Raw genomic sequence first — 9,907 nt, forward strand, 5'->3', positions numbered from 1 at the left:
TACAGCCAACTCAACTGAGTCAAACTGCACTTTTTACCTTCCCTCCAAACAACCCTCCTCCCATCACCACCTCCCCAGCCTCACTCCTCCCTAATTCAGTGCCTGTGTGTCAGTTGCTCAGTTGTGTCCAGTTCTTTGCAGCCCCATGGACTGTCTGTACTCCACCAGGCTCCTCGGTTCATGGAATTCTCCAGGCAAGAATACTGGAGTGGGTAGCCATTCCCTTCTCCAGGGGATCTTCCTGGTCCAGGGATCGAACCTGGGTCTCTCGCATTACAGGCAGATTCTTTACCGCCTGAACCACCAGGGAAGCCCCTGTGGGACTCTGCCAAATGTGGGTCTGAAATCCAGCTCTCCCACTAGAGGGCTTTGTGCCCTGGGTAACTTCACCTCCTTAAGCCCGAGTTTCCCCACCTGTAAAACAGGTGCAAAACAGCCTGATCATTGTTCCCAGCTCTGCCTCCCTTCTAACGTCTTCTAACTGCTCACCCGAACCTCACTTCGCCTGCCCTCAACCCGCTACCCTTGAGCATTGCTCAGAATCTTCATCTCCTGGGACCCTCCAGAAGGATGTCCCAAGTCACCCTGAGCCCTGGGGGTCACCACAGTCATGGTCCAAGACTCTGATGGGACTGCTGACATTACCCCTACTTTCCAGATAAGGAAACGGAGCCCCGGGTCACCCAGCCTGCGTATAAATAAGGCAATTTCTCAGAGGAGTAAAGCATGCTAGTCCAGAGAACTCCCGGGAAAGGAGCGGTGCCTGGGGAGACGGTGGTCAGGGAGGGCTTCCTGGAAGAGATGACATTTTGGGGTCAGAACTTCCCAGACACAGCATCATGGTGGGGGGCGGGGGAGGAAAGGAAGCCAGGTGGAGGGACCTGCCAGGGCCTGAAGTGGGAAGCAGTGGGTATGTCTAGGGCCCTGGGAGGGCATCAGAAGAAAAGCAGGGAGGTGGGCAGTTCTTGATTTTCCTGAGCCCAGGCAGAAGGCTCTGGGAGGAACAGAGCAGCCCCAGGTGCTGAGTGAGCCCCCACTGATGGAGCCCCCTCTGGGCCCGCTGGGTCTCTCTTCTGCCCAGAAAGCAGATTCTCTGCCAGCAGACTGGGTGTTTCAAACCCTCTCTGTCCCACTGCTCCGATCCGCCCAGTCCATCCCACACCTCCATGCAAGGAAACTGCGAAGATTCAAAGTAGAGGGGGGGCTTCTGGGAGGGGAAATATTTTGATTCTCCGGAGGCATGAGAATTGCCTGATTCCCAACCGATTAGGGGTAATTAACCCTTCGCAAGGCAGTAATTAAGTCTGTGCTTCTGAAACCGTAATTAGGAGCTCGAAGAGGCTCCTCCCTCCTCCCCAAGAGGCAGACAGTCCCCAATGCTGAGGCCAGCTGGGACTGGGGGCAGGGTTCTCTTTCCCTGGCAGGGTTGAGGGGTACTCACAGCCTCCCTCAGCACCACCCCATCCCATCCCAGAGCAGGGATGCAGCGACCAGCGCCCATGGAACCCAGGCACTTTCCTTTCAGGGTTGTCAGGCTACACAAGGGGACTTTGCTTTTGCAGGGCATGAAGTCAGGGAGACGGGGCTGGGCAAGGGGCCTGGGGTGTGGGGCTGGCAACAACCCTTAAGGGTTTTTCTCTCTGGCCAAGGGGAGTGAAGCAGAGATCCCAACCTCAAAGGGGGTGAGGACCCCAGGGACACGGGCTGGCCACAGGGAGGATGGGGGCAGTCTTAGGGGGCTCAGTGAGGACAGGAGATGCCCGCTCACCACGGCCAAGAGGCATTGGCCTCAGAAGTCAGACTGGTTGTGTGCTCTCTGGGTCTCCCAGGGAGGTGGCCGGGAGATGAGGAGCAGAGACGACCCCATGGCCCAGTGTGTGGGGCAACTGGTACACAGTGATCCCTAGGACACGCAGGTCCACAGAGACCCCCTGCTTTGCCCCTGCCCCATCTATCTAGCCCCTGGCATCCCCCAAGGAGACTTCCTTTTAAAAATAATTATGAATTTAAGCTGTCTTGGGTCTTAGCTGTGGCATGCAGGAAATCTGATCTTCATTGCAGCTTGCAGGATCTTGGTTCCCTGACCAGGCATTGAACTCAGGCCCCCTGCATTGGAAGCGCGGAGTCTTAGCCACTGGATCACCAGGGAAGTCCCCCTCAGCAAGCTTTCTGAGGCCAACTCTAGGTCCCCATGTAGATAGAGTCCCATTCCTCTCCACTACACTTGCCCTTTGGTGGTATAACTGAGTCAGTATCCTCAGAGGCAAACGCCTGGGAGAAGGAGGCAGGTCCCATGGCCTGGGGTTTTTTTCTCTGGTGTGTGTGGCGGGGGTGGGGAGGCACTTGCTCGCAGATGTTCATGGTGGGTTGGGAGAATGGTATCTATGTGGAGCTGAGTGGTGATAGAGGGCTTTTGTCTCAGTCTGAGGTTTATTCTTTTCCTCTCCAGGAGATGACACCTCAAAGAGGGGTATGGAAGCAGGGGGACCTGTGTGATGGGGAGTGTAAGGTCGGATTTGCCTCCAAAAGAGTATCTGACATCCCACCTGACCTCTCCCTCTACCGCTCAGCTCTGTCCACCCCAATCCTTTCTTGTCCAACACCCCAAGCTCCTTTCTGTCTGCCCCAGGACCTTTGCACTCGCTATGTCCTCCACAGGATGCCTCGCCCCCGGCTTGGGGGGGCTGGGGCTTTATCCCTCTCAGCGCATGCTCAGTTGCTTTAGTCGTGTCCGACTCTTTGCGACCCTATGAGCTGTAGCCTGCCAGGCTCCTCTGTCCATGAGAATACTCAACTGGGTTGTCATGCCCTCCTCCAGGGGATCTTCCCGACCCAGAGATTGAACCCAGATCTCTTATGTCTCCCGCGTTGGCAGGCGGGTTCTTTAGCACCAGCGCCAGCCACCTGAGAAGCCCACATCCCCCTCAGGCCTCAGTGCAAACTTTGCCGCCTCTGAGAGCCCCTTCTACTCCGCTTATTCAGAGCAAGCTTCCTGTCCTCTTACATCCTTCTGTTCACTTTCACCTTCAGAACACTCATCTCAACCAGGAATGGGCCCCTTTCCTCGTCTGTGTTCCCCCAGACTGAGTGTTTCAGAATAGCAGGGAGTTTTACCTATTATGTACCTTCTGTGTCCTTTGAACCCGGAACAGAGTCCGGTACAGCTAAGTGCTAACTGTTGGGGATGGGAAGTAAACGGGCGACAAGATTACAATGTGGAAACAGCGGCTGGGAAAAGCGGAACGTGGAGGAGAATTTTGTAGACCGGCGGCAGGGGCTGCACCCAGAACTGTCGCGCGGCCTCCCACCCCACAAGTCCTGGGTGGGGAGAGATGGGAGGGGCGACCCACTTTCCGGGTAGGCGCACGCACCTCCCTCCGGTGGCCCACAGGTGGCGCTCGCTCCGCGCGCTTTTAGCGGCTGGAGGCACAGGTGGGAAAACCTGAGCTTTTGGTGGTTGCAGAGGCACCTGCTGATTTAATCCCCGCCCGTATCTTCCTGGGGTCAGCCCCTGGCCGCAGTTTGGACGCCTCCAGGGGTCTCAACTTCTGGGGGTGTCGGAGGCACGGGGAGGGGGGGGCTGAAGGGAACTGAGGGCTCCGCCTCACGTTCGCTCTTGCTCACGCATAACTAGTTAAGTAGCCTCACGCCTGAGGAGGGGTACCTTGAGGGTGGGGGATGCGCTTGCTGTGCGCATGTCCTGTCTTAACCCTTTATAAACTGGGTCTGGGTTCCGCGCTTGGCCTTGGTGGGCCCGCAGAGCCTACTTGTGGAATACTGAATGGAGGAATCCCCATTTTACAGAAGGGGAAACTGAGGCTCCAGGAGGCCCCAGGTTCACAGAGTTGGAAAATGGTGAGGCTGGGGTTAGAGCCCTAGGTGTGTCCAAACTCCAGCATCAGTCGGTTAAAAAAAAACTAAAGAATTGGATTTGTTAGTTACCCACAGGGATACAGGAATCTGTTTCGAAAGTCGAAATCTTCCCTGAATCTCATCTCAGGCCCCAGATGGTGATGGGGAAGGTTCCCTTCCACCTTGCTTTCTCTGTCTTCACAGGTGCCTACACATACCACTGGGGGCCCCTAGATTTCTAGCTGGGGCACCAAGCATAAACTGCTCTCTCAGGGCCTCAGTTTCCTCATCTGTAAAATGGGCTTAATTGTCAGGGTTTTTTGGGGGGGAGTTGTTATATATATATATGTACGTATGTATGTGTGTGTGTGTATGTGTGTGTGTATATATATATATATATATATATATATATTTTTTTTTTTTTTTTTTGCTGAGCTGTGTCTTCATCCCAGTGCATCAGTTTAGTTGCCTTGTGGCCCGTGAGATCTTAGTTCCCTGACCAGGGATTGAACCTGAGTCCCCCACACTGGAAGATGGATTCTTAAACACTGAACATCAGGGAAGTCCCAGTTTAAATGGCCACTGACCTATCTCCCCAGATGGCTGTGAGTGTCCAGTGGATTATTCCCATGAAAGGCTCTCAGAGCAGTGCTTGGTATGTGGGCTGCATCCAGACTGTGCAGGTCCCCTTTGGTAGTCTACACATCCTGGTGGCTAACACACCATTCTTGAATGTTTCTGCTATTTACCTAGTATGAGGGCCTGGTGCCTAGTGCATCTCTGTGGTCTGAGGCTGCCTGTGAACCCCAGTGCTGCATTGGATATGTGTGCATTCAGCTGTTTCTACATGGAGGTCAGTTCTACGTGAATGCCAAGGTATGCGAGGCAGTTGGGTTCCCATAGACTAGAATTTCTCAATCTCAGCACTCTTGACACAAGGGCCTGGATCCTGCTTTGCTGTGGGGGAGGGGCCATCCCATGCACTGTAGGGTGTTAAGCGGCCTCACTTGCCTTGACCCACTAGATCCCAGTAGCACCTCCTCAGTTGTGACAACCGAAAATGTCTGCAGACTCTGCTGAACATCCCCTGGGGGCACAATCACCCGCATTGAGACCTACAGCTGCATACCCTTCTGGTAGGTACCCACCGAGTCAGTGTACAGATGTGCATTTCTGCTTCTTTGTGGGTGCCTTGGGCTGGCTTCCCTCAGAAGCAGACTGTGACACAAGGCGGGAAGGCACAGGGCTTGTTTGGGAGACAAAATGGACGCTTGTATTTCTGCCAAATTCCTATGTTGAAATCCTAATACTCAATGTGATGGTATTAGGAGGTGTGGCCTTTGGGAGGGATTAAGTCATGAGGGTGGAGCCATCATATAAAAGGGACTCAGAATGGACGTGAGCACACTGCTATATTTAAAATGGATAACCAACAAGGACCTACCGTATAGCCCAGGGGACTCTGCTATGTGGCAGCCTGGATGGGTGGGAAGTTTGTATATGTATGACTCAGTCCTTTTGCTGTTGACCTGAACCTATCACAACGTTCTTAATCAGCTATACCCCGATACAAAATATTTTTGGTGTTTAAAAAAAATAAAAATAAATAAAATGGATAAGCAACAAAGGCCTATCGTATAGCACATGGAGCTCTGTTCAATGTTATGCGGCAGGCTGGATGGGAGTGGAGTTTGGGGGAGAATGGAGACATGTATATGCATGACTGTGTCCCTTTGCTGTCCATCTGAAACTATCAAAACACTGTTCATCGGCTAGACACCAACACAAAATAAAGTTTTTAAAAAGGCACCCAGAGAGGTCCCTCTTCCTCTTTCTGCCACGTGAGGACAGAACATGAAGCTGGCTTTGTATGAACCTAAAAGGGAGCTGTCACCAGAACTCCACCATAATCTCGGTCATCCAGTTTCCAAAACTGGGAGAAGGAAATTTCTGCTGTTAAAAGCCACCCAGTCTAAGTATTTTTGTTACAGCAGCCAGAACAGATGAAGAGTGAAGATGAGGGGGGAAACTTGAGGGGGTGGATAGAGTGGGGAGGGGTGGAGAGACAGGGCTTGCAGATGCTCCAGGGGCTCTGGGAGACCCATGGACCATGCAGCTGCAAGGAGAGGGAGCAGAGGTATTTATCCGCCAAGTCCCTTCCCGCTTGAACTAAGGACTGGTTGCTGGGGGCGTGCATTGGCGCGCATCTGGCTCCTGGCCACAAGCACCGCACTGGTCAGGGGCCTGGACGTGGTCCAGGCCTGGCAGCATCTGTGTGGGGGTGCGGGGTGGGGTTTCTTTACCTTCCCGTGTGGCCGTTCCTGCGGGAGGGTGTGGGCTGTGGGCCGACTGGAGCCAGGCTGTGCCAGCCCACCCCGAGCTCGGCAGCCGGCTGTGTGTATATTTGGTGTGCCAGTGTGTGTTTATCTGCCGTGCATGTGTTTGCGTCTGTATTTATCTGGCGGCGAGTGTGCGACGTCTTTGTTTTCCCTTCTGCTCCGTCTCCGCGAACGTGGGGGAGACTTCTGTTTTTAATCAGGGGCCAGGGAACCGTCTCGTCGCCACGTTTGTGATGGCGATATTAATTTAAGGCCGATCGGAAGCGATCTTTCTGAGTCTTCGGTGAAGTGGGGCCCTGCCCTGGGAGCCTTCTATAGGGAGGGGCAGCAGAGGGGCATCTTCCCTGCTCTTTGTGTGCCTGAGAGGGGAAACTGAGGCACGTGGCTGCAGAAATCCTCTCCCTAGGCAGCCAAGGAAAGGAAGTTTGCAAGCAAAGCATTTTACAGGCATAAAATCTTTTATTTTTTAATTTTATTTATTTATTTTTGGCTGTATTGAGTCTTCCTTGCTGCGGCACAGGCTTTCTCTGGTTGTGGTAAGTGGAGGCTACTCTTCCTTGCCCTTGGTTAGCTTTGCATTACTGTGGCTTCTCTTAGTCTAAAGCACAGGCTCTAGGCGGCTGGGCTTCAGTAGTTGTGGCTCGCAGGACCTTAGTGGCTCCGGAGCGTGTGGAATATTCCTGGACCAGGGATCGAACCTGTGTCCTCTGCATTGGCAGGCAGATCGTCATTCACTGTACCACCAGGGAAGTCCAACATGCATACACTCTTGATGATTCTCCTTGCATGTAGAAGAAAAAAAGATTATTGGCCCCATTTACAGATGAGAAATGGAGAAGGAAATGGCAACCCGCTCCAGTATTCTTGCTGGGAGAATTCCATGGACGGAGAAACCTGGTGGGCTGTAGTTCATGGGGTCACAAACAGTCGGACATGACTGAAGTGACTTAGTATGCACGCACAGATGAGAAAACTGAAGCTTAAAGGATGGGACCCAGAGCTCATGTGAAGCCAGAGGCTCTTGTCCTCTTGCCAAGGCTGGTCGTGTTCTTTCAAATGAAGCAACTTCCCCGGTGGTCCAGTGGTTAAGACTCTGCCTTCCAATGCAGAGGTGCGTGGGGAACTAAGATCCCATGTACCATGGGGTGCAGACAAAAAGTAAAAGAGAAAACAAAACAAATGGCAAATCCCTTCTGAAGCTGTCCAGGACAGCTTGCTCCTCACCTACGCCTCTGTTTCCCTGCTGGTCACCATGAGCCCGTCCCTGCCTGCCAGCCCTCAGCAGGCTGAATAATCCCCATTGCTTGGAAAGGTGTCAGCTTTCTCATACTTCTCTTCCTTGGATGCTCCAGGCCCAGGGGCCTGGCTGGCTCTGTGAACACAGATATTAATTAGCATTAATTAATTACCCCTTGTGGGGTGAGGGTGGTGCCTGTGGATTCCCAAGCTCTGAGACACCTAGAGGTCCCTGGTGTGGGTGCTCTAAGCCTGGGGTGGGAAAGGGCTACCCATTCCAAGATGCTCCAAGTTGTTGTTGAGTCGATAAGTCATGTTTGACTCTTTTGCGGCCCCATGGACTGTAGCCCACCAGGCTCCTCTGTCCATGGGGATTTTTCCAGGCAAGAATACTGGAGTCAGTTGTCATTTCCTCCTCCAGGGAATATTCCTGACCCAAGGATTGAACCTGCATCTCCTGCATTGGCAGGTGGATTCTCTACCACTGTGCTACCAGGGAAGCCCACACCAAAAAAAAAAAAAAAATCTAAACTAAACTAAAACTGCCTAGTGATGCTACATTCTAGTGGAAACAGAGCTTCTGTATCAGGGAGAGCTGCTGAAGCTTTCTTCACCCAGCCCCTGGGTGCTGAGGACTGAAGTGATTCTCTCAGAGATCTGGTTTCCCTGGATCCCAAGGAGGCTGGGAGATCCAGAAGGTTGATCTGGAAGGTGACCCCAGGAAGCAAGGTTAGAGGAGAGGCCGAATAAGGGAGGGAAGGCATTGGATGAAAGTGTCTTCGTGACCGAATCTCCGCTGCAGGCAACTGCGGCTCAGTCCTGCCAGGGAAATGCTGAGACACCAAGTAGAATGCACCCCTCAGAGTTTCCCTGCCGGGGGCCGTGGGAGCTGGGGTATTTACCCCCCACTCTTCCCCCATCACTGGGCAAGCACTGGTCCTGCGGTGTGTTTGCTCTCCATCACCTTCTGCCCAGCCTGGCAATAATGCAGCAGCCAGGGGTGGGTTGTCGGAAGCTGTGGGGTCAGTGTGCCCAGAAGTGGAGTCTGTTGGGGACACAAATGGGCGCTGATGTTCCCAGGGAGCAGAGACAGACAATAAACAGAACAAGTGAATCACAGGGCGTGTTTGGAGGGGTATGAGCTGGACAGAAGAGGGGCAATGAGGACTTCCCTGATGGTCCAGTGGCTAAGAACTCGCCTGCCAATGCAAGGGACACAGACTTGATCACTGGTCCGGGGAGATTCCACATGCCATGGAGCAGCTAAGCCCATGTGCCACAACTACCGAGCCTGCGCCCTGGAGCCCGTGCCCTGCAACAAGAGAAGCCACTGCAATGAGAAGCCTGCACTGCAGCTAGAGAGTAGCCCCCACTCGACACAACCAGAGAAAGCCCAGGCACAGCAAGGAAGACCCAGCACAGCCAAAAACAAATAAATCAAGTTTAAAAGGGGGGAGGGTGCAGTGAGGTAGAGCAAAGCTAAGTCGAGGATGCTGTGGGTGTAAGTTCCTGACACCGAGCTTGGCATCCCATCAGTTCGGTTCAGTCGCTCAGTCATGTCTGACTCTTGCAACCCCATGGACTACAGCATGTCAGGCTTCCATGTCCATCACCAACTCCCGGCATCCCAAAGGCGACTAATAAATGTTCTGTGATTCTGTCTAGTCCGTGGAGATGGAGAGAGAGGGGAAAGGGTGAGGGAGAGAAGCCGGTGTGGAACAGGCACCTGGGCAGGGTGGGGAGGGAGGGAGGGAGAGGCTGGTAATGATGTGAAAAGTAATCGGCCCTTCTCTCTGGGAGGCGGTGAAACTCTAATTAGAATGAAAATGTGGTTTAATGAGGATGAAAACGGTAATTGTGCTGGGCAGCGCTGTAGTCCCCACGGTGCCACTTTCCCAGGGGGCCCTTTCTGGGTCTCTGAAGACAGAGATGTGGATGAAGGGGACTCGGGGCTGCGGAGGGGTGTAGTTGGGACCTCATTCCCCACTCCCAGAGGGTCCTCCCAGGTGACACCAGGTAAAGACACCGAGCAGAGCCCTATCTGCCCCTGGGGGTGGTTCCAGGGGCCCTGGGGCCCTGCTTTCCATCTAGCCCCTTATCCTCAGTGGTGGGCTTCCCTGGTGGCTAGACAGTAAAGAACCTCCCTGCAACGCGGGGTTCGATCCCTGGGTCAGGAATATCCCCTGGAGAAGGAAATGGCAACCCACTCCAGTATTCTTGCCTGGAAAATTCCATGGACAGAGGAGCCTGGAGGGCTACAGTCCATGGAGTCGCAGAGTCGGACACAACTGAGTGACCAACACTTTAACACTATCTTCAGTGGTAACACAGTGGGACTCAGAAACAGTGATATTGTTTATTGAAGACCTACTACGTGCCAGGCACCGTTCCAATCCCTTTACAGATGCTGACTCATAGAATCCTTAAAATTTTCTCCATTTTACAGATGGCAATACTGAGGCACAGAAAGGGACTTCTCC

This window comes from Cervus elaphus, chromosome 9, assembly GCF_910594005.1.
Source record: "Cervus elaphus chromosome 9, mCerEla1.1, whole genome shotgun sequence".
Taxonomy (NCBI): Eukaryota; Metazoa; Chordata; class Mammalia; order Artiodactyla; family Cervidae; genus Cervus; species Cervus elaphus.